The following is a 22,382-nucleotide window of genomic DNA, read 5'->3' as shown; positions in this document are numbered from 1 at the left end:
GAAATATGAAATATTATAATATGGTGATAAACCATATAAGGCCCTGCATCCCAGTGGTAGAGGCGTCACTACAGACCCTGGTTCGATTCCTGGCTGTAACACAACTGGCAGTGTTTGGGAGTCACATAAGGCAGTGCACAAATGGCCCAGCATTGTCCTGGTTAGGGTTTGGTCGGGCTCGGCCGTCACTGTAAATAACAAATTGTTGTTAAGTGACTTTCCTAATTAAAAATATGTCGTCACATGGTGGTTTTGCATAGATTTGTATCTTATCCACTCCATCCTCAAATGAACACTGTGTTGTTAAACTTTGTTTAACTAAACTTTGTTTAACGTCAAAGAAATAACACCAGCTGTTTTGGATACTTGTGAGAATTCTTCCAATTGTAATTTTGGACACTTTGAGAAGAAATGTTTGACTTATAGTGTGTGTGTGTTGCTTTGTATACCCACTAGAAGCTTCTCTGGATTGATAGTGCTAACAACTGAAGTGGCGTGGTCAAGTGGTCTAAATGAGGATTAAGTTACTACTCTTTTCCACCAATCGCATCAGAATAGCTCCAAATGAATCATGAGATGCACAGTCGTGGGAAGTAGGGGTGCTGAGGGTGCACCTCCTGATAAATCACAATAAACAAATACAATTAAAAAAATATATATATATATATATATATATATATATATATATTACAGTACCAGTCCAAAGTTTGGACACACCTACTCATTCAAGGGTTTTACTTTATTTTTACTATTTTCTACATTGTTAAAAAAATAAATCACAATAAATAAATAAAAAATAAATACAGTATTTGAAATTAAATAAAATGTTGTAGTTTTGATGTCTTCACTATTATTCTACGGTGTAGAAAATAGTAAAAATAAAGAAAAACACTGGAATGAGTAGGTGTGTCAAACTTTTGACTGGTAATGTATACATATATATATATATTTTGTTTTATTACACATTTTTATCCAGACAGATGAAAACTCCAAACAGCCTACCCAACTGCTCAGAGGCGTCCACATGGTCATAAAGAACACCTTTGCGGTGTTCAAACTTTTAAAATAAATCCACCAAATTAGTACACTAGGTCTTTATCACCCGTCGCCCACGTCCCCCTGATGCAATGCACCACCACCTCAAAATATCTTCCCACAACCATAACTAAAAACTGTATTTTGTATAAAGTCTTGGGAATGGCCTCCTGTGTCTGAAATGGGCTTTCAACGACCATCTTGTATTAATGACCTTGGTACAACATGGCTCTTTGAGAAACGAGAGCAACATTCCTGCGTTAATAACAGCGAAACTACAAAGTTGGACACCTTGGCATTGTTACTGGTGCCTTACAAGTTCCTCAGAGACTAGAACAGTGTTTTGGGGGAAAACAAAGTGTAAATAACAGGTCTGTCCCTATCTCTATCTTATGGCCGGTCAAGCGCAGTGACATGGTTTAACGAAACCTGCAACACATTTAAACATTTACTGGTAGAGAAGGAAAAAAACGTGAAAAAAAAATACCTCTGAAACATTTCATGCCAGAACTGTTTCAGGGCGCCAGGGGCGAAATTGGTTTACAAGTTGATGCATTAGAAAAACACTGATGAAAACATGATTAAAAACACAGGGCTATCCTAGGGTGCCAGAGAGGCCACATATAAATCACAAGTACACAGACAGGTAATAGGGGCTATGGACGGCAGATCACAGACAAATAATCGACACATTTTCCTTGAAAAGAGACGATAGCTAATTCGCACCAGACTGCAAAGTTTGATAGCAATGCTTGTCATGAAAGGGAACAGGGGTATTACCTCACTATGTTATCGCAGTTTGGGGACAGCTCCATTGAGCTTTTAAAGCTTTTAAAGTGTACGCGTTGCTGTGTTATAGTGAACGGGCCAAGAAGTGTCTAGCTGACTCCGTACAGTCTTGCTCCGTCCAAGCCTCCGAGCAGGTGTGTGTGTGTGTGTGTGTGTGTGTGTGTGTGTGTGTGTGTGTGTGTGTGTGTGTGTGTGTGTGTGTGTGTGTGTGTGTGTGTGTGTGTGTGTGTGTGTGTGTGTGTGTGTGTGTGTGTGTGTGTGTGTGTGTGTGTGTTTCTATTTATTACTTGGACTTTTGTTGAAATCCGTATATGGTTAAGTTGGTTGGTTCAGGTATTCAGCATTTAGCAAAGGGTAAACAACAACAATCCTGCTATTTACCACAGTATAACAGATATCTGACTAGGAAACATTTACCGCTGTATAATAGACATCTGACTAGGAAACATGTTTGTTTAACCTCCCACAGAGCGGTGCCCCCCCCCCCCCCCCCGCGGGACGGTTGAGCTAACGTGTGATTAGCATGACGTTGTAAGTAACAAGAACATTTCTCAGGACATAAACATGTCTTATATGGACAGAAAGCTTAAATTATTGTTCATCTAACTGTGCTGTCCAATTTACAGTAGCTATTATGGTGAAAAAATAGCATGCTATTGTTTGAGGAGAGTGCACAGTTATTGTCAGGTGCGTCGTAAAAAGTCGACCAAGACGCAGTGGGTATCGTGCTCATCTTCCTTATTTATTTGGATAAACGTGAACACTAAACAAAAATAACAAACGACGACGAAAAACAGTCCTGTACGGCTACACAGCTATACATGGAACAACTACCCACAAACACAGTGACAAAAACCCCCTACTTAAATATGGCCTCCAATTAGAAGCAACGAAGAACAGCTGCTTCCAATTGAAGGCCAAACCAAAACTTGAACATAGAAATAGACTAAATAGACATTCAAACATAGAAATAGACAACATAGAACATTACCCAAAAACCCAAGACACATAAATCTAACACACCCCTGCCACATCCTGGCCAACTAATATAACAAAATGACCCCTTACTGGTCAGGACGTGACAGTTATGTACATGAAAATGTATCAATTGACCAATTAGGCACATTTGGGCAAACTTGATACAACATTTTGAACTGTAATTCAATGGTTCATTAGATCAGTCTAAAGCTTTGCACATACAGAATCCTAAGTCATATAATGGCATTTCTCTTACATTTCAAAGATGATTGAACAAAATAAAATAGAAAATGCATGTTTTTTCTTTGTATTATCCTTTATCAGATCTAATGTGTTATATTCTCCTATATTAATTTCATTTCCGCAAACTGTTAACAGACATCTGACTAGGACACATTTACCGCTGTATAACAGATATCTGACTAGGACACATTTACCGCTGTATAACAGATATCTGACTAGGAAACATTTACCACTGAGTAACAGATATCTGACTAGGAAACATTTACCACTGTGTAACAGATATCTGACTAGGAAACATTTACCACTGTGTAACAGATATCTGACTAGGAAACATTTACCACTGAGTAACAGATATCAAACTAGGAAACATTTACCACTGTGTAACAGATATCTGACTAGGAAACATTTACCGCTGTATAACAGATATCTGACTAGGAAACATTTACCACTGTGTAACAGATATCTGACTAGGAAACATTTACCGCTGTATAACAGATATCTGACTAGGAAACATTTACCACTGAGTAACAGATATCTGACTAGGAAACATTTACCGCTGTATAACAGATATCTGACTAGGAAACATTTACCGCTGTATAACAGATATCTGACTAGGAAACATTTACCACTGTGTAACAGATATCTGACTAGGAAACATTTACCGCTGTATAACAGACATCTGGTTAGGAAACATTTACCACTGTATAACAGACATCTGGCTAGGAAACATTTACAGCATTTACATTTACAGCAAACTTTCAGACAAGGAAAAGGAATCAAGCCATTTGAGAACACATCATTCAGCTTTTGTGCCATTTCTCAAGCTACATGAGTTTTTTTTAATAATCTTGGAATTACAAAATATAAATGTAAATGATAGGCAGTTGTTTCTTTACTGGGTATGTATTCAGTTGGCTGACCTGAGCAGAAAATTACTGCAGCGGCCAAACAAGTATTTACTCCTTTTAAACATACCTCAATTAAGCCTGTCGGGGTTAAATACATTTAGTCCTTCCAACAAATTGCTGCTCTTGTGGTGAGCTGGCTGGCAGAAAGTCTATTGCTAAAACTTTAACTGTGCACACCTGTGTCTGAGAAAGGGTCTGCTTGACTGGATCACTGCTGGGTCTATGTGCTATTATCAACTTTGTCTAATGCAGAAAACAAACTGTAGTCTTTTTTTGTGTTTTTTTTTAAAATATTGGTACTACATTTAACCCACCAATGCTGTTTACCTCTGAACTATATAGAGTGAATAATTTAGGTCTAAATATAATGGGGGATTAATGAATTGGTCATTTTGACCAAAAAACACATGACACAGCATTGTTAATTTGATATAGAAGATGATAATGCGTTATTTAAGTGACAATGCCAGATAAGGCGGTGTTTGGAGGATATATCGGCACGGGTTGTTACAGTAGGCCTTAGATGACATGCCGATATACCCTCCAAACACCGGCTTCAAGGGCATTGTCACTTTTATACTGCGGGTTACCAACATATTCAAATAATGATTGATATATTTTAATTTAAAACAATTATTTGGATGAATTTATTCATACTGTTTCATCCTTCCATGAGATATACACTGCCGTTCAAACATTTTAGAACAAAAAAAATATATTTTTACTGTTTTCTACATTGTAGAATAGTAGTGAAGACATGAAAACTATGAAATAACACATATGGAATCATGTAGTAAGCAAAAAAATGTTAAATAAATCTAAATATATTTTATTTTTGAGATTCTTCAAATAGCCACCCTTTGCCTTTATGACAGCTTTGCACGCTCTTGGCATTCTCTCAACCAGCTTTCACCTGGAATGCTTTTCCAACAGTCTTGAAGGAGTTTGCGCATATGCTGAGCACTGCTTTTCCTTCACTTTACAGTCCAACTCATCTCAAACCATCTCAATTGGGTTGAGGTCAGGTGATTGTGGAGGCCAGGTCATCTGATGCAGCACTCTATCACTCTCCTTCTTGGTAAAATAGACCTAGAACAGGGTCATTATCCTGTTGAAAAACAAATGATAGTCCCAAACCAGATACTTGTCCTAAAACTTTTGACCGGTAGTGTAGTCACGGCACAAATCTGAGGTTGGTACCCAAGCCGGCTGGTCATTCCTTCTATCAGAGAGTGCACAACAACAAAATACGTGTATCACGACAACTGGTTTGATACATTCACCTCTGAATGTAAATAATGTACTTACATTCAGTAATCTGGCTCTGATTTGTCATCCTGAAGGTCCCAGAGATAAAATGTAGCATAGTTTTGTTTGATAAAATCCATTTTTATGTTAAAATGTAGGAACTGGGTTCTACAGTTTGAACCCACTGCTGTCTCTGGCTCCACACCCACCCCGCACGGTCATCTAGATGTGTGAAAGTTAGTGTATAAGCTAATGATCCATCACGTATGACATTCCTGGGAGTGTATAAACTTAAATGTTTTATTACCATAGCCTTTTTGTATGTTCCCTAAAGTGTTATAATCTCCTACATTAATTTCACATTTTCCTTTCAAATGGTATCAAGAATATGCATATCCTTGCTTCAGGTCCTGTTAGATTTAGATTTGGGTATGGGTATCATTTTAGACGGGTACGATCCTTAAGAGGAACCAATCATCATCCAGGATTAGACCCACAGGGCTATTGGGTGATGTAAAATGCTTGATGCTCCTTTCCAAAAAATATACAGGGTCTTAATCTGGTGACATGATGATCTATGCTTGACTGCTGTTGGATGAAAACATTTATAAATAGTAATCCATAGTTATCCATAATAATCCATAGTTATCCATAATAATCCTTAGTTATCCATAATAATCCTTAGTTATCCATAATAATCCATAGTTATCCATAATAATCCATAGTTATCCATAATAATCTTTAGTTATCCATAATAATCCTTAGTTATCCATAATAATCCATAGTTATCCATAATAATCCATAGTTATCCATAATAATCCTTAGTTATCCATAATAATCCTTAGTTATCCATAATAATCCATAGTTATCCATAATAATCCTTAGTTATCCATAATAATCCATAGTTATCCATAATAATCCATAGTTATCCATAATAATCCATAGTTATCCATAATAATCCTTAGTTATCCATAATAATCCATAGTTATCCATAATAATCCTTAGTTATCCATAATAATGCTTAGTTATCCATAATAATCCATAGTTATCCATAATAATCCATAGTTATCCATAATAATCCTTAGTTATCAATAATAATCCTTAGTTATCCATAATAATCCTTAGTTATCCATAATAATCCATAGTTATCCATAATAATCCATAGTTATCCATAATAATCCATAGTTATCCATAATAATCCATAGTTATCCATAATAATCCTTAGTTATCCATAATAATCCATAGTTATCCATAATAATCCATAGTTATCCATAATAATCCTTAGTTATCCATAATAATCCATAGTTATCCATAATAATCCTTAGTTATCCATAATAATCCTTAGTAATCCATAATAATCCTTAGTTATCCATAATAATCCTTAGTTATCCATAATAATCAATAGTTATCTAAAATAATCCTTAGTTATCCATAATAATCCATAGTAATCCATAATAATCCTTAGTTATCCATAATAATTCATAGTTGTCCATAATAAACCATATTTATCCATATTATTCCATAGTTGTCCATAATAAACCATAATAACCCATAATATTCCATAGCATAGTTATCCATAATAATCCATAGTTTTCACTATTCCACTATGTCATCTGATTTTTTTCTGCAACAAGCCAGGTTGGTGGAAACACACCACTGGTGGGGAAAATGCACATATTTTCAGAATATCTCTCGCCAATTCAAATCACATCAAACCTATTTTTTATAGCCCTTCTTACATCAGCTGATATCTCAAAGTGCTGTACAGAAACCCAGCCTAAAACCCCAAACAGCAAGCAATGCAGGTGTAGAAGCACGGTGGCTAGGAAAAACACACTAGAAAGGCCAAAACCTAGGAAGAAACCTAGAGAGGAACCAGGCTCTGAGGGGTGGCTAGGATAAACTCCCTAGAAATGCCAAAACCTAGGAAGAAACCTAGAGAGGAACCAGGCTCTGAGGGGTGGCTAGGAAAACTCCCTAGAAAGGCCAAAACCTAGGAAGAAACCTAGAGAGGAACCAGGCTATGAGGAGTGGCCAGTCCTCTTCTGGCTGTGCCGGGTGGAGATTATAACAGAACATGGCCAAGATGTTCAAATGTTCATAAATGACCAGCAGGGTCAAATAATAATAATCACAGTGGTTGTCGAGGGTGCAACAAGTCAGTAACACAAGAGTAAGTGTCAGTTGGCTTTTTCATAACCGATCTTTGAGAGTATCTCTACCGCTCCTGCTGTCTCTTGGATGGGAACGTAGCTAATTGGATGGGAACGTAGCTAATTGGATGGGAACGTAGCTAATTGGATGGGAACGTAGCTAATTGGATGGGAACGTAGCTAATTGGATGGGAACGTAGCTAGTTGACAAGTCAGAAAGTGATTTTACTCCATTGGAAGGGATGAGAAGTTGTTATGTATGCTGATAGTAAGGAGAGACGACTAATGGGACTCTTTTTTGAAAAGGCAGAAAATTAAATCATCTGAATTACTGTGACATCACCACCATTTAATACAGATGTACAGTTTGTAGCAGTTATTGGAAAAACATACAGCTCCAACCAAGGGGATGTGATTATAAAACCATAACCAAATTGTAATGGGATAGTTTAGTAGCTCATGGATAAAGTATCAAGGCTATAAACTATACATTCTTACCAAGACCTGAGACCGGATAAACTGGAATGCATATTTTCTTTGTGGCTTTAATAATCGCTCAATGGCTCATAATAATCTCACTGTCAAATTTGTTTGGGCATCAATTGATCCTCCCACAAAAGGTTTGTTTTGGCTAAACCGCAGGTAGAATACCAGCTCTCTGAAACTATGGGTGGCAGCTTGCCAGTGCAATTATTTTCTCCCCTTTATCCATCTGCAAATCCCATTTCTCCCTTCTCCCTCCACCCAGTCAAGTGTTTCTATTCCAACACCTGACAAGCCCATCGGATGTGTGCATGTATTCTTCCTGGAGAGTGACGGACAACATTCCTCTATGTCTGTTAATTCCATCCGCAACCTATTCCCAGCAGCTACAACTATCCAGCTAGGCAGTCATCTTCCCAGCAGCTACAACTATCCAGCTAGGTAGTCATCTTCCCAGCAGCTACAACTATCCAGCTAGGCAGTCATCTTCCCAGCAGCTACAACTATCCAGCTAGGCAGTCATCTTCCCAGGCAGTCATCCACCCAGGCAGTCATCCACCCAGGCAGTCATCTTCCCAGGCAGTCATCTACCCAGGTAGTCATCCACCCAGGCAGTCATCTACCCAGGCAGTCATCCACCCAGGCAGTCATCTTCCCAGGCAGTCATCTTCCCAGGCAGTCATCTACCCAGGCAGTCATCTACCCAGGTAGTCATCCACCCAGGCAGTCATCTACCCAGGCAGTCATCCACCCAGGCAGTCATCCTCCCAGGCAGTCATCCACCCAGACAGTCATCCACCCAGGCTGTCATCTACCCAGGCAGTCATCTACCCAGGCAGTCATCCACCCAGGCAGTCATCCACCCAGGCAGTCATCTACCCAGGCAGTCATCTACCCAGGCAGTCATCCACCCAGGCAGTCATCCACCCAGGCTGTCATCTACCCAGGCTGTCATCCACCCAGGCAGTCATCTACCCAGGCAGCCATCCACCCAGGCAGTCATCTACCCAGGCAGTAATCTACCCAGGCAGTCATCCACCCAGGAAGTCATCCACCCAGGCTGTCATCTACCCAGGCTGTCATCCACCCAGGCTGTCATCTACCCAGGCAGTCATCCACCCAGGCAGTCATCCACCCAGGCAGTACCAGACCAACACAGCCCAGGAAAACTAGGTTTGAGCCTCTCGGTCCACCTACTTCCACATTTGCCTCAGCGGAGCATTCAATGTATTTTATAGGGCTGACCTCTGGGTTTCCTCAGAGAGTAATGAGATGGTTACGGTGATGTGAGCCCTCAGGGGTGACTGGAAGGACCAAGCACCATGTGGGATCTCCTCCTCTGGAAGGGCTGATGTCCAGTCAGGGCCTACCTCCCCCATGCCTCATAATTGTAGTGTCTTTTCTCTGATCACCGTGACTGATCTCTGATGACTGTGAGTGATTGGTTTGTCACAGAGGGTATTCATCATGAAATCTACTCCTGGGATTTGGAAAGGAGAGGTAGAATCCGTCATAGCAAAGAAGGGAGCTGTCTGGGTAATTTATGCTCAAGTGTCACTCAGCAGAGCGCCATGTTGTGGGCAGACTGAGAATGTACACCTGAAAGGTCACCATTTTAGAGCCATCTGTTGAAGGGTACCATAGTAAGAAACCCACATTGTGAATGAAGTCTGACCGACCAAGCACTGGGTCAAATTCATTAGGCATCAAATGGAAGAAAACAGTTGAAAACGAGGAGAGAGTACCTGGACTTGATCAATAAACAATATTCATTTTAGTTTCTATTTAAAAAAAAAAGTATTTTAAAACATTTTCCGTTGCATGCCCTATAATGAAACATGACGCAGGAGTATGTGTTACAAAAAATCTGGACCTGGGAAACAGACTAGACTGCAATAAAGACAGTGATATAGAAAGTAACCATTCATATCTGACACGTTCACTCACCCTTGCCAAAGACCTAAGCATCATCTGGCAGGCACGTAGATCTCTCTGTACTTTTAATGCGAGTGAGACATGCTGATGTCATGGAGCCTCCCTCATCTGTGAGCAATCCCAGACAGAGGAGACTACGGTGGCCCCTAAGGGACAGAGACAGCCGGGCTACAGATAGCTGTCATCAAAACAATCAGACTGCACTGTGGTTGTTCCTGGAACGACGCTGAGCGACTTGCAGGAAGTACAGATTAATTGTCACGTCCTGACCATAGAAAGCTTTTATTTTTCTATGGTAGAGTAGGTCAGGGCGTGACAGAGGGTTTTGTCTAGTTTATTTATGTCTATGTTGGTTCTAGTTTATTTTTTCTATGTTGGGGGTTTTGTCTAGTTTATGTGTTTCTATGTGGGGTTCTAGTTTTTGTATTTCTATGTTGTTGTTTTTTGGGATGATCTCCAATTAGAGGCAGCTGGTCATCGTTGTCTCTAATTGGGGATCATATTTAAGTTGTTGTTTTTCCCACTAGGTTTTGTGGGAGATTATTTTGAGTAAGTGTATGTTGCACCTCTTCGTCACGGTTTGTTGTTTTGTTTCTGAGTTTATTTATATGTCTTGCATAGTCTCACAGTTTAAATCAAATGTGGAACGATACACACGCTGCGCTATGCTCCCATTCTTCAGACAGCCGTGACATTAATGGGCTTTCTCCTTCACCGGCTCAGGCCTTCTCAATCAAAACATTACCCTCAGGTTTTAAACACACACACACACACACACAGACACTAACATGGACACACACATGCATACACACTCATGTCAACATGCACGCAAGCACACACACATGCCTACACACACACACACACACACACACAGAACACACACACACACACACACACACACACACACACACACACACACACACACACACACACACACACACACACACACACACACACACACACACACACACACACACACACACACACACACATTCCTCCCTCTCTGTGTCTGATTAATCTAGTCATTAATCTGAGCGTTGGTGATTGCTATAAAACAGTACTGATAGTCCGTGTGGCCTTCATGTCAACATTCTCCCCTGTACTTAAGTGAATGGATGCCCATGTGTGCTTCCCCGCACAGACGGATAATTAACATGTTACCACCACAACACCACTTCATTCCAGAGGGAGGGAGGGGTACTTAAGAGTAAAAGGAATTGAATTGATTAGAAGAAGAAAAGGTAGGTTGTTTGAGACAGAGCGGTTTGAGAGAGGAAGTCAGAAAGAGTTTGAGAGAGGAAGAGAGAGAGGGAAGAGAGAGAGAGAGTTTGCCAGCACTAGGAGTGAAGGATTCCTTTGAAGATGAGAAAGTGAAGGACTGAAAGAGACTCTGAAGAACGACTGGCAAAGCTACAGCATTTTTTTATGGTCTCACTTGTGTCATGTCCAGCTTCAAATAAATCCTTTGTGTTTTTGGGCTTATTTCTTCTTGCATATAAAAAAAAAGAAAATAATCAAATATGCTTCTTTCAAGAAAATAAAAAGTTGAGTTCCTCTTGGTTTAGCTTGAGAGCAGAGTGCTTGTGTTAGTGAGAAAACGCCTCTGGTCGAGTTGTCGAATCCAGTGATTGGAGCTGTGGCCTCTCTCTCTCTTTCTCTCTTACTCTCTTTCTGTCTGCCTCTCTCTCTTTCTTGCTATCTCTCTTTCACTCACATACACCCTCAGACATCATCGAGCCCTCTATCCATTCCCAGGCAGCCCTTCAGGATCATTACAAAGGAATGCGCAGGGTAAATGAATTGATGGAGGTTAAAAATAGCCCTTCTTCCAGAGCCCTATGGTACAATTAAATACTGTTTAAAGTCTTCAAAGTCAGAACAGAGAGCCAGTGGAATTACCTTTTTATCGATGCCATATTGTTTGGGTTCAAAGCTTCGCTTGCAGACTCCATTGCAGACTCATATACTGCCCTTTTTCCTGATTGTCTCTAAGACGGGCCCAAACCAGAACGACACTGGCCCGAACCAGAACGACACTGGCCCGAGCCAGAACGATCACTTACTCTCTCTCTCTCTCTCAAACTTGTTTCCCTTCTTGTTCTCTGAGAGGCAGACAGGAGGATAGTTAATGGTTATAGTAACCTCTATAACCATAGGTCGTCCCTTATTCTTTCCTGCAGCACGACTGGACAAATTGTTGTTAAGTCACTTAACTAAGTGCCTAATTGATTTGCTAAGCTAATTATGGGTCCAATAATCGTGCTTGGGTTTCTTGGGTGGAAATTGTTTAAAGATAGACAATGCATATGGTAACAACATGAGTATACAAAGTGGAAAAATTACCATTCTAGTTATTTTATCACTGTGTCATTACACTTGTAGTATCATGTAATAAGTACTTTACTTACACTACTACAGTTATGGTTGTAATTTTTTTTATACCTTTATTTAACTAGGCGGTTCCCTGTGGCTCAGTTGGTAGAGCATGGTGTTTGCAACGCCAGGGTTGTGGGTTCGATTCCCACGGGCAACCAGTACGGGAAAAAAAATGTATGAAATGTATGCATTCACTACTGTAAGTCGCTCTGGATAAGAGCATCTGCTAAATGATTAAAATGTAAAAAAAAAATGTAAATGTAGGCAAGTCAGTTAAAAACAAATTCTTATTTTACAATGACGGCCTACCAGGGAACAGTGGATTAACTGCCTTGTTCAGGGGCAGAACGACAGATTTTTTTATTTCTATTGTTACCTTTGTCAGCTCAGGGATTGGATCTTGCTACCTTTCGGGTTACTAGTCCAACGCTCTAACCATTCGGTTACCCTTCCCGCCCCAACTACAGTATAACATTGACTAATCACTTTACTAAATAGTATTTGTTACACAGTCATTGTAAGACTAACACAGACACACAGACATAAATAGACCATCAGATACAGGACAACCAGGTCAATGCATCACCCAGCATATGATTCTACTAAGGTCATATACACTACATGGTATATAATTACATGGTTAATTCTTTAAGAGGATCATATAGCCTGAAAAACAAAGTTGTGGCATTGTGGGAGGTGGCGGTCTGGGCACGACAAAGCAACCTGGACCAAATTACAAAATGGCTGTCGGACTCCTGCAAAAGGGGGGGGGGCGTGATTGAAGAAGATGTGTTCTAATATTATTCTGTACCTTCCAGGCTTCTCCCGTGCTGCCCACACTATTATTAGATTACTCCCTTCACTTCTCCAGAAACACGCAGGAGGCGACATCTTGAAGTCATAGGAGTTAAGACCCAAGCCAAGGGATTGGGAAAGGGTACTGAAAAGGGCATTGGAGTGGGTATAGTTGCCAGGATGCTGCCAATGTGGGGATTAACCTACAGCCTTTTTTTATTTGGCGCACAAACGAGACAAAAAAATCGTATATATTTTTTTTCTTCCCCCAGCTAAAATACATCAATGTACTGTATACCATGCATACAGGGAGTGATCCTGTAAAGGTAGACTATCAGACAGAAAGAGGAACAGAACTTCTTTATTTCTGTCTTATTTCTCTGTTCTTCCAATATAAGGTTTGGCACACGGCCAACGTGCGAAGCACCGGAGAGAGTGAACTCCATGCCATCAATTATGCTAATTAAAGATAAGGCTGGCGAAAGGGGGGGGGGGGGGCTAGTTAATACCAGGTGGAGATAATGCTGGAGATAGACAGGGGCTAATTCCAAAGGTCTCTCCACGGCTGAAATAGTTCATAAAAGGGTGGTGCGCTGGAGAGAGTGGCAGCTGGGGAATTTTGAGTTTGGTGCCGGGGCCACAGCAACACACGCAATAGTAGAGAGAGGAGGAATACAGGCAGAAGCAGCAGTCTCCTTGGAGACGAAAAAGCTTATTAAAACAGACTGCCAAAACAATGTTATCATTTTTCACATATTTATTTGCTCAGCTTTGCATGTGTAAGCCTAGACTGCCATTAGTCTCTGGACAGAGAAGGCAACTGAAACAACTTTGTAGTAATGGGGTGATGAGAGAGAGAGAGAGAGAGAGAGAGAGAGAGAGAGAGAGAGAGAGAGAGAGAGAGAGAGAGAGAGAGAGAGAGAGAGAGAGAGAGAGAGAGAGAGAGAGAGAGAGATGGGATTGGACCGAGGGTTCTCTTGTCCGGATTGTTGAGACCAGTAAAGTGTTACACCTTGAATCAGGGGGGGAAACAAATTCGGTAGCACGTATCAAAGCTTTGAGGGACTAAAGGACTAAACAAAACAACCTTTCACAAGTAAATCCTCCATCTTGTCTCTCCACAAACACCTTGCTCCCTGCAATTTCTGCTTTGTAATGAACTGTTTAAATGAGTAAAGAGGAAAACTGTTTACCTGCAGCACGTCAGATTACCGAAACCTCTCTTGTTTTTCCAGTCAAAGCAGACTGGATCAAAGATGTCTGACCGATGGTGCATAAGAAATACTTCTGGATTTGGCATTGTACTCCATAAATGTAAAAAAATAAAAAATCGGCAACTGGCCCAGGAGGAATGCAAATTGATTCTAAAAATGTGCACTTTGTTTCTCAGACAGGCGAGACAGGTTTTGAAAAAAATCCCTCTTGACTAATCACACTCCTGGTCCAAGCCAGTAAGCCTCGAGTTTTAGAGTTTGTCTGCACATTGAAAGTGCCTTTATTCACTGTCTAGTCTCTGCTTCAATGTCGAATACAAAAACCACAGATACCACAGTCTACTGATATAAAGTCAAAGGGCCAACCAGCAGTTGAAACAATCAGAAAGTGTGCTTCCTGCACTGTTTGGGTAAAAAAGATGTGGGATGGGGCTGGAGAAATGTGAACATTCTAAATTTAAAGACAGAGCTAATGGATACAACAACTGACCATCCATGATATCATGGATTATAGTTTTAACCATGTTTTGAGGCAATTAACTTTGTTTACAAAACAGAGTAAAACAACCTTATATTTTGGGTTCTGATGAGATACGACAGTTGAACTAAACTCATTAGGCATTTATAAGTTATATTCAAGAATCAATGGGTATACAGTGATGTAGTGATGAAACAAAAGTTGGTAAACTCTTATCGCCAGTCACGTGAAAAAAGTAAATATCTCTGTACTTTCAATGCATTTTTCCACAAAAGGTGTGTAAAAAAATTAAGTGGGTAAAACGATGTGTACACTGTTTACCCTCCACTACTCCACTGTGTTTACCCTCCACTACTCCACTGTGTTTACCCTCCATTACTCCACTGTGTTTACCCTCCACTACTCCACTGTGTTTACCCTCCACTACTCCACTGTGTTTACCCTCCACTACTCCACTGTGTTTACCTTCCACTACTCCACTGTGTTTACCCTCCACTACTCCACTGTGTTTACCCTCCACTACTCCACTGTGTTTACCTTCTACTACTCCACTGTGTTTACCATCCGCTACTCCACTGTGTTTACCTTCCACTACTCCACTGTGTTTACCTTCCACTACTCCACTGTGTTTACCCTCCACTACTCCACTGTGTTTACCCTCCACTAATCCACTGTGTTTACCCTCCACTACTCCACTGTTTACCCTCCACTACTCCACTGTGTTTACCCTCCACTAATCCACTGTGTTTACCCTCCACTACTCCACTGTGTTTACCCTCCACTACTCCACTGTGTTTACCTTCCACTACTCCACTGTGTTTACCCTCCACTACTCCACTGTGTTTACCCTCCACTACTCCACTGTGTTTACCCTCCACTACTCCACTGTGTTTACCCTCCACTACTCCACTGTGTTTACCCTCCACTACACCACTGTGTTTACCTTCCACTACACCACTGTGTTTACCCTCCACTACTCCACTGTGTTTACCCTCCAGTACTCAACTGTATTTACCTTCCACTTTACTGCAGATTGCTTATTTAAGGCCCTGAGTCCTATGATTCCTTTTGGGTATTGAATCTCTGCTTAAACTACAGCATATCTTAAAGTGTACATTCACCAAGCAAAGAGTAGATGAAACAAATCAGCTTCTATTACAGATCCCGAAATTATGGAAACTCAGCCTCTCCAAAACAGAACCTAGAAGGTTACCTAGCAGGGTGCTCTGAATCCCCTGGGACAAACTCACCTGAAAGACCAGGGGAGAAATAATCTACTACAGCTCAAGGCAAGAGCATCCGAGGAGGAGATCAAGCGAGCCACCAAAAATACTGAAGTTAGGCAGGGCACCAGGAAATGACAACATAGCACTTGTTCAAAAAACAGACGTCAGTGCACCTGCAGATGTCTTACAAAGCTTACTGAACAAGATCTTGGGAAAATAAGAAGTACTAACAGAATGGAAGACAGTTTTGATTGATACAATCCACGAGAAAAGAAAACTCTGTGGGTGCAAGAACTGGAGAGAAATCATGCTCCTCTCAATCCCCAGCAGAATCCTCTGCAGGAGCCTCTTGGATGATAGGACGCAGGACGCACTCGACAAGAGACTAGGAAAGGAAAAGTGGCTTAAGGAACAACTCTTCCTGTGCAGACCACATTGAAAACTCAGGATAATCGTTGAACAGTGCACTGAATTGCAGACACCGCTAAACATCAACTTCGTAGGCTTAAAAAAAAAAGCTTTCGATAGTATAGACAGAAACAGTCTACGGAAACTTCTACGGCACCATGGCATCCCTCAAAACATATGTGAATCTGATCAGAAGTACGTATGAAGGGTTCACTGACCAGGTCATCTCCAACGGACAACATTCAGACACACTCCACATCCAATCTGGAGTACGCCTGGCAGCTTACTGTCCCTTCTGTTTTTTTCTAATAGCCATCGACTGGACCATGAGGAGAACCACAGCCCACAAAAAAACTGTGAGGTGGAGAGCCATGGTGGACGCGTAATGCTCCCAATGAGCCAGTGAGGTAGAGAGCCATAGTGGATGCGTAATGCTCCCAATGAGTCAGTGAGGTGGAGAGCCATGGTGGACGGGTAATGCTCCCAATGAGCCAGTGAGGTGGAGAGCCATGGTGGACGGGTAATGCTCCCAATGAGCCAGTGAGGTGGAGAGCCATGGTGGATGGGTAATGCTCCCAATGAGCCAGTAGAGCCATGGTGGACGGGTAATGCTCCCAATGAGGTGGAGAGCCATGGTGGACGGGTAATGCTCCCAATGAGTCAGTGAGGTGGAGAGCCATGGTGGACGGGTAATGCTCCCAATGAGCCAGTGAGGTGGAGAGCCATGGTGGACGGGTAATGCTCCCAATGAGCCAGTGAGGTGGAGAGCCATGGTGGATGCGTAATGCTCCCAATCAGCCAGTGAGGTGGAGAGCCATGGTGGACGGGTAATGCTCCCAATGAGTCAGTGAGGTGGAGAGCCATGGTGGACGCGTAATGCTCCCAATGAGCCAGTGAGGTGGAGAGCCATGGTGGATGGGTAATGCGCCCAATGAGCCAGTAGAGCCATGGTGGACGGGTAATGCTCCCAATGAGCCAGTGAGGTGGAGAGCCATGGTGGATGCGTAATGCTCCCAATCAGCCAGTGAGGTGGAGAGCCATGGTGGACGGGTAATGCTCCCAATGAGTCAGTGAGGTGGAGAGCCATGGTGGACGCGTAATGCTCCCAATGAGCCAGTGAGGTGGAGAGCCATGGTGGATGGGTAATGCGCCCAATGAGCCAGTAGAGCCATGGTGGACGGGTAATGCTCCCAATGAGGTGGAGAGCAATGGTGGACGGGTAATGCTCCCAATGAGTCAGTGAGGTGGAGAGCCATGGTGGACGGGTAATGCTCCCAATGAGCCAGTGAGGTGGAGAGCCATGGTGGATGTGTAATGCTCCCAATGAGCCAGTGAGGTGGAGAGCCATGGTGGACGGGTAATGCTCCCAATGAGCCAGTGAGGTGGAGAGCCATGGTGGACGGGTAATGCTCCCAACAGGCCAAGAGGATTAAGTCAAGTCACAATAGAAAAGTGTCAATAGTTACAGTTGAAGTCAGAAGTTTACATACACCTCAGGCAAATACACTTAAACTCCGTTTTTCACAATTCCTGACATTCAATCCTAGTAAAAAGTCCCTGTCTTAGGTCAGTTAGGATCACCACTTTATTTTAAGATTGTGAAATGTCAGAATAATAGTTGAGAGAATGATTTATTTCAGCTTTTATTTCTTTCATTACATTCCTAGTGGGTCAAAAGTTTACAGACACTCAATTAGTATTTGGTAGCGTTGCCTTTAAATTGTTTAACTTGGATCAAACATTTCGGGTAGCCTTCCACAAGCTTCCCACAATAAGTTGGGTGAATTTTGGCCCTTTCCTCCTGACAGAGCTGGTGTAACTGAGTCAGGTTTGTAGGCCTCCTTGCTTGCACACGCTTTTTCAGTTCTGCCCACAAATTTTCTATAGGATTGAGGTCAGGGCTTTGTGATGACCACTCCAATACCTTGACATTGTTGTCCTTAACCTGGTCTGTAAGCCATTTTGCCACAACTTTGGGAGCATGCTTGGGGTCATTGTCCATTTGGAAGACCCATTTGCGACCAAGCTTTAACTTCCTGACTGATGTCTTGAGATGTTGCTTCAATACATCCACATAATTTTCCTACCTCATGATGCCATCTATTTTGTGAAGTGCACCAGTCCCTCCTGCAGCAAAGCACCCCCAAAATATGATGCTGCTACCCACGTGCTTCACGGTTGGGATGATGTTCTTCGGCTTGCAAGCCTCCCCCTTTTTCCTCCAAACATATCGATGGTCATTATGGCCAAACAGTTCTATTTTTGTTTCATCAGACCAGAGACATTTCTCCAAAAAGTACAATCTGTATCCCCATATGCAGTTGCAAACTATAGTCTAGCTTTTTTATGGCGGTTTTTGAGCAGTGGCTTCTTCCTTGCTGAGCGGCCTTTCAGGTAATGTCGATATAGGACAGTTTTACTGTGAAAATAGATGCTTTGTTCTGGGATTGATTTGCACTTTTCGCACCAAAGTACGTTCATCTCTAGAAGACAGAATGCGTCTCCTTCCTGAGCGGTATGACGGCTGCATGTTCCCATGGTGTTTATACTTGCGTACTATTGTTTGTACAGATGAACGTGGTACCTTCAGGCATTTGGAAATTGCTCCCAAAGATGAACCAGACTTCTGAAGGTCTACAATTCTTTTTCTGAGGTCTTGGCTGATTTCTTTTGATTTTCCAGTGATGTCAAGCAAAGAGGCACTGTGTTTGAAGGTAAGCCTTGAAATACATCCACAGGTACACCTCCAACTGACTCAAATTATGTCAATTAGCCCATCAGAAGCTTCTAAAGCCATGACATCCTTTTCTGGAATTTTCCAAGCTGTTTAAATGCACAGTCACCTTAGTGTTTGTAAACTTCTGACAAACTGGAATTGTGATTGAGTGAATTATAAGTGAAATAATCTGTCTGTTAACAATTGTTGTAAAATTGACTTGTGTCATGCACAAAGTAGATGTCCTAACCGACTTGCCAAAACTATAGTTTGTTAACAAGAAATTTGTGGAGTGGTTGAAAAACAAGTTTTAATGACTCCTACCTAAGTGTCTGTAAACTTCTGACTTCAACTGTATGTACAATTATGACATTAACATTTCTCCATAATATTCATATCCATTTAAACACTGCTATATTAAATAATGGAGAAAATAAATATTCACATCAACTTGCTTTAATTCAGTCCACAGTCACTAGGTTTATATAGTATTTGTTTTATAATTATTAATATGACATCCAATTATTGGATGTTATACTGAAGTAATGACACATTTTGAATACTTTGTCTCTCCTACTAAAGCCTCTAGTGTACACTGAAGAGAGTCTTAGATTAATGGTCAGGAAGTGAGCAAAACATGGTGGAATCAAACCGTGTGCCTGATTGCACTTCCAGTGTGAGTGTGTGTGTGTGTGTGTGTGTGTGTGTGTGTGTGTGTGTGTGTGTACGTGTGTACGTCTGTCCATGTCTGTGTGAGTACACATATGTGTAAAGCATGTGTGTGTGTCTGCTGTCTGCGTGCATACATAATGTGAAGCTTGTGTGTGTCCTTACTGTCCAAAAGTACCTGCTGAGTGCGGGAGAGAGGCCCTGTGCCTTGTCTCCATGGCGCCCTTCATCGCTAATGGCCTCCCACTGGCTGCAAGGCATCCTGGGATTAGGTTTGCACAGAGGCGGCTGATGAGGTGTGACCGCTAATCCACTGATACAGACAGCTGCAGTCCGGCTGATAGGCCCTGCCCGCCCCTCTTCTCCAGAGTCTACAGAGAGGGGGTGACAGTGGGAGTGGGTGTCATCAGATTTGGGGGCTGGTGGATAGCTATTACCCTGCATTTGGGGGGGGGGATGACAAACGCAAATACTTTGCCTGCTACCCCTAAGGACCTCCTTAACAAATTCAGAGCGTATAGGGCCACATGAGGTTGCTGGACAGCTAGCAATGATAAACATGGAGCTTGTAAGTTTTGTCGAAAGTGATGTTGATTCATTGGCGTTTTTTTTGTCTTCAGTTCGTAAATGTAGCTGTAGGAGTAATGGTGGTTAATAAGGGTGTTTTTTAGTATTATCTAAGTCTCTCACAGAACAGAATCGTGGTGTACTGTGTATCGTGGTTAACTCTGCTTCTTAATATTACAGGGAGAGCATCAACAAGGTTGAACTGAACCCAGATGGAACTATCCAAGCAGGAGATACATGTCCTTCAAATGACAATATTTGGTTGCGTTGACAACCAAATACAATTTAATATCGCTAAATATCATTAGATTTGAAATCGACACGAGCATTAAACCCTAGGCCTATTATATTATATTGTTGATTTGTTGGTTGAATTATGGTTTGAATTGAAACAGCTGTTGATGACTTTGCAACTGCTATAGGCTGTAATAGCATTATTGATGAAATGCAGTGTATTCGGAAAGTATTCAGACCCCTTGACTTTTTCCACATTTTGTTACGTTACAACCTTACTCTGAAATTAATTAAATTGTTGTTGTTTTTTCACTCATCAATCTACACACAATACCACATAATGACAAAGCAAAAACAGGTTTTTAGATTTTCTTTGCAAATGTACAAAAAAAGCCCCTGAAATATCATACTTACATAAGTATTCAGACCCCTTGACTCAGTACTTTGTTGAGGCACCTTTGGTTGCGATTACAGCCTCAAGTCTTCTTGGGTATGACGCTACAAGTGGGAAGTTTCTCCCATTCTTCTCTGCAGATCCTCTCAAGCTCTGTCAGGTTGGACGGGGAGTGTCGCTGCATGGCTATTTTCAGGTCTCTCCAGAGATGTTCGATCGGGTTCAAGTCCGGGCTCTGACTGGGCCACTCAAGGACATTTAGAAACTTGTCCCGAAGCCACTGCTGCGTTGTCTTAGCTGTGTGCTTAGGGTCGTTGTCCTGTTGGAAGGTGAATCTTCACCCCAGTCTGAGGTCCTGAGCGCTCTGGAGCAGGTTTTCGTGAAGGATCTCCCTGTACTTTGCTCCGTTCATCTTTCCTTCGATCCTGACTAGTCTCCCAGTCCCTGCCTCTGATAAACATCCCCACAGCATGATGCTGCCGCCACCATACTTCACTGTAGGTATGGTGCCAGGATTCCTCCAGACGTGAAGCTTGGCATTCAGGCCAAAGAGTTCAATATTGGTTTCATCAGAGCAGAGAATCTTGTTTCTCATGGTCTGAGAGTCCTTTAGGTGCCTTTTGGCTAACTCCAAGCCACCTATCATGTGCCTTTTACTGAGGAGTGGCTTCCGTCTGGCAACTCTACCATAAAGGCCTGATTGGTGGAGTGCTGCAGAGATGGTTGTACTTCTAGAAGGTTCTCCCATCTCCACAGAGGGACTCTGAAGCTCTGTCAGTGTGACCATCGGGTTCTTGGTCACCACCCAGACCAAGGCCCTTCTCCTCCGATTGCTCAGTTTGGCCGGGCAGCCAGCTCTAGGAAAGAGTCTTTGTGGTTTCAAACTTCTTCCATTTAAGAATGATGGAAGAAGGTTTGAACTCCAACCTTCTCTAGGGTTAGATGTTCAATTCTCCAGTAGGAGGAGCTGCCCAGCCTAAAGTCGTTTTTTCTGATAGTGGATATAACGTTGAAGATCTGGCGTTGTTTAAAGGTACAAATATTTGTCTGTGTTGAAATTTGGTTACCATGATGACATAACCCTGTGCTTGAATAAAAAAAAACATTTCTAATCGTTTACTGAACAGAAATATAAATGCACAAATTAAAAAATAAAATTCTCTCTCTCTCTCTCTCTCTCTCTCTCTCTCTCTCTCTCTCTCTCTCTCTCTCTCTCTCTCTCTCTCTCTCTCTCTCTCTCTCTCTCTCTCTCTCTCTCTCTCTCTCTCTCTCTCTCTCTCTCTCTCTCATAGATGACTAGCTCCCCCACCTGAGCAACCAGGCCAGCTGTCATTTCTGTGAGAGTGCAGACTGCATGCCAATACAGTAGCCAGGGAGAAGCCCGGTTCCCGTCGTGACTGAAGGCCTGCACAGCATACAGAGAAGACTGACACTTTACATGTTATAGCTGTCTGCTTTCCACAGGAAGACAGAAAGTCAAAAAGAAAGATAGTCGGAAAGTCAAAAAACTAGAAAGAAAGAAAGATTTTTTTT

This window comes from Salmo trutta, chromosome 17, assembly GCF_901001165.1.
Source record: "Salmo trutta chromosome 17, fSalTru1.1, whole genome shotgun sequence".
Classification (NCBI taxonomy): Eukaryota; Metazoa; Chordata; class Actinopteri; order Salmoniformes; family Salmonidae; genus Salmo; species Salmo trutta.
This window is presented reverse-complemented; position numbering follows the sequence as displayed.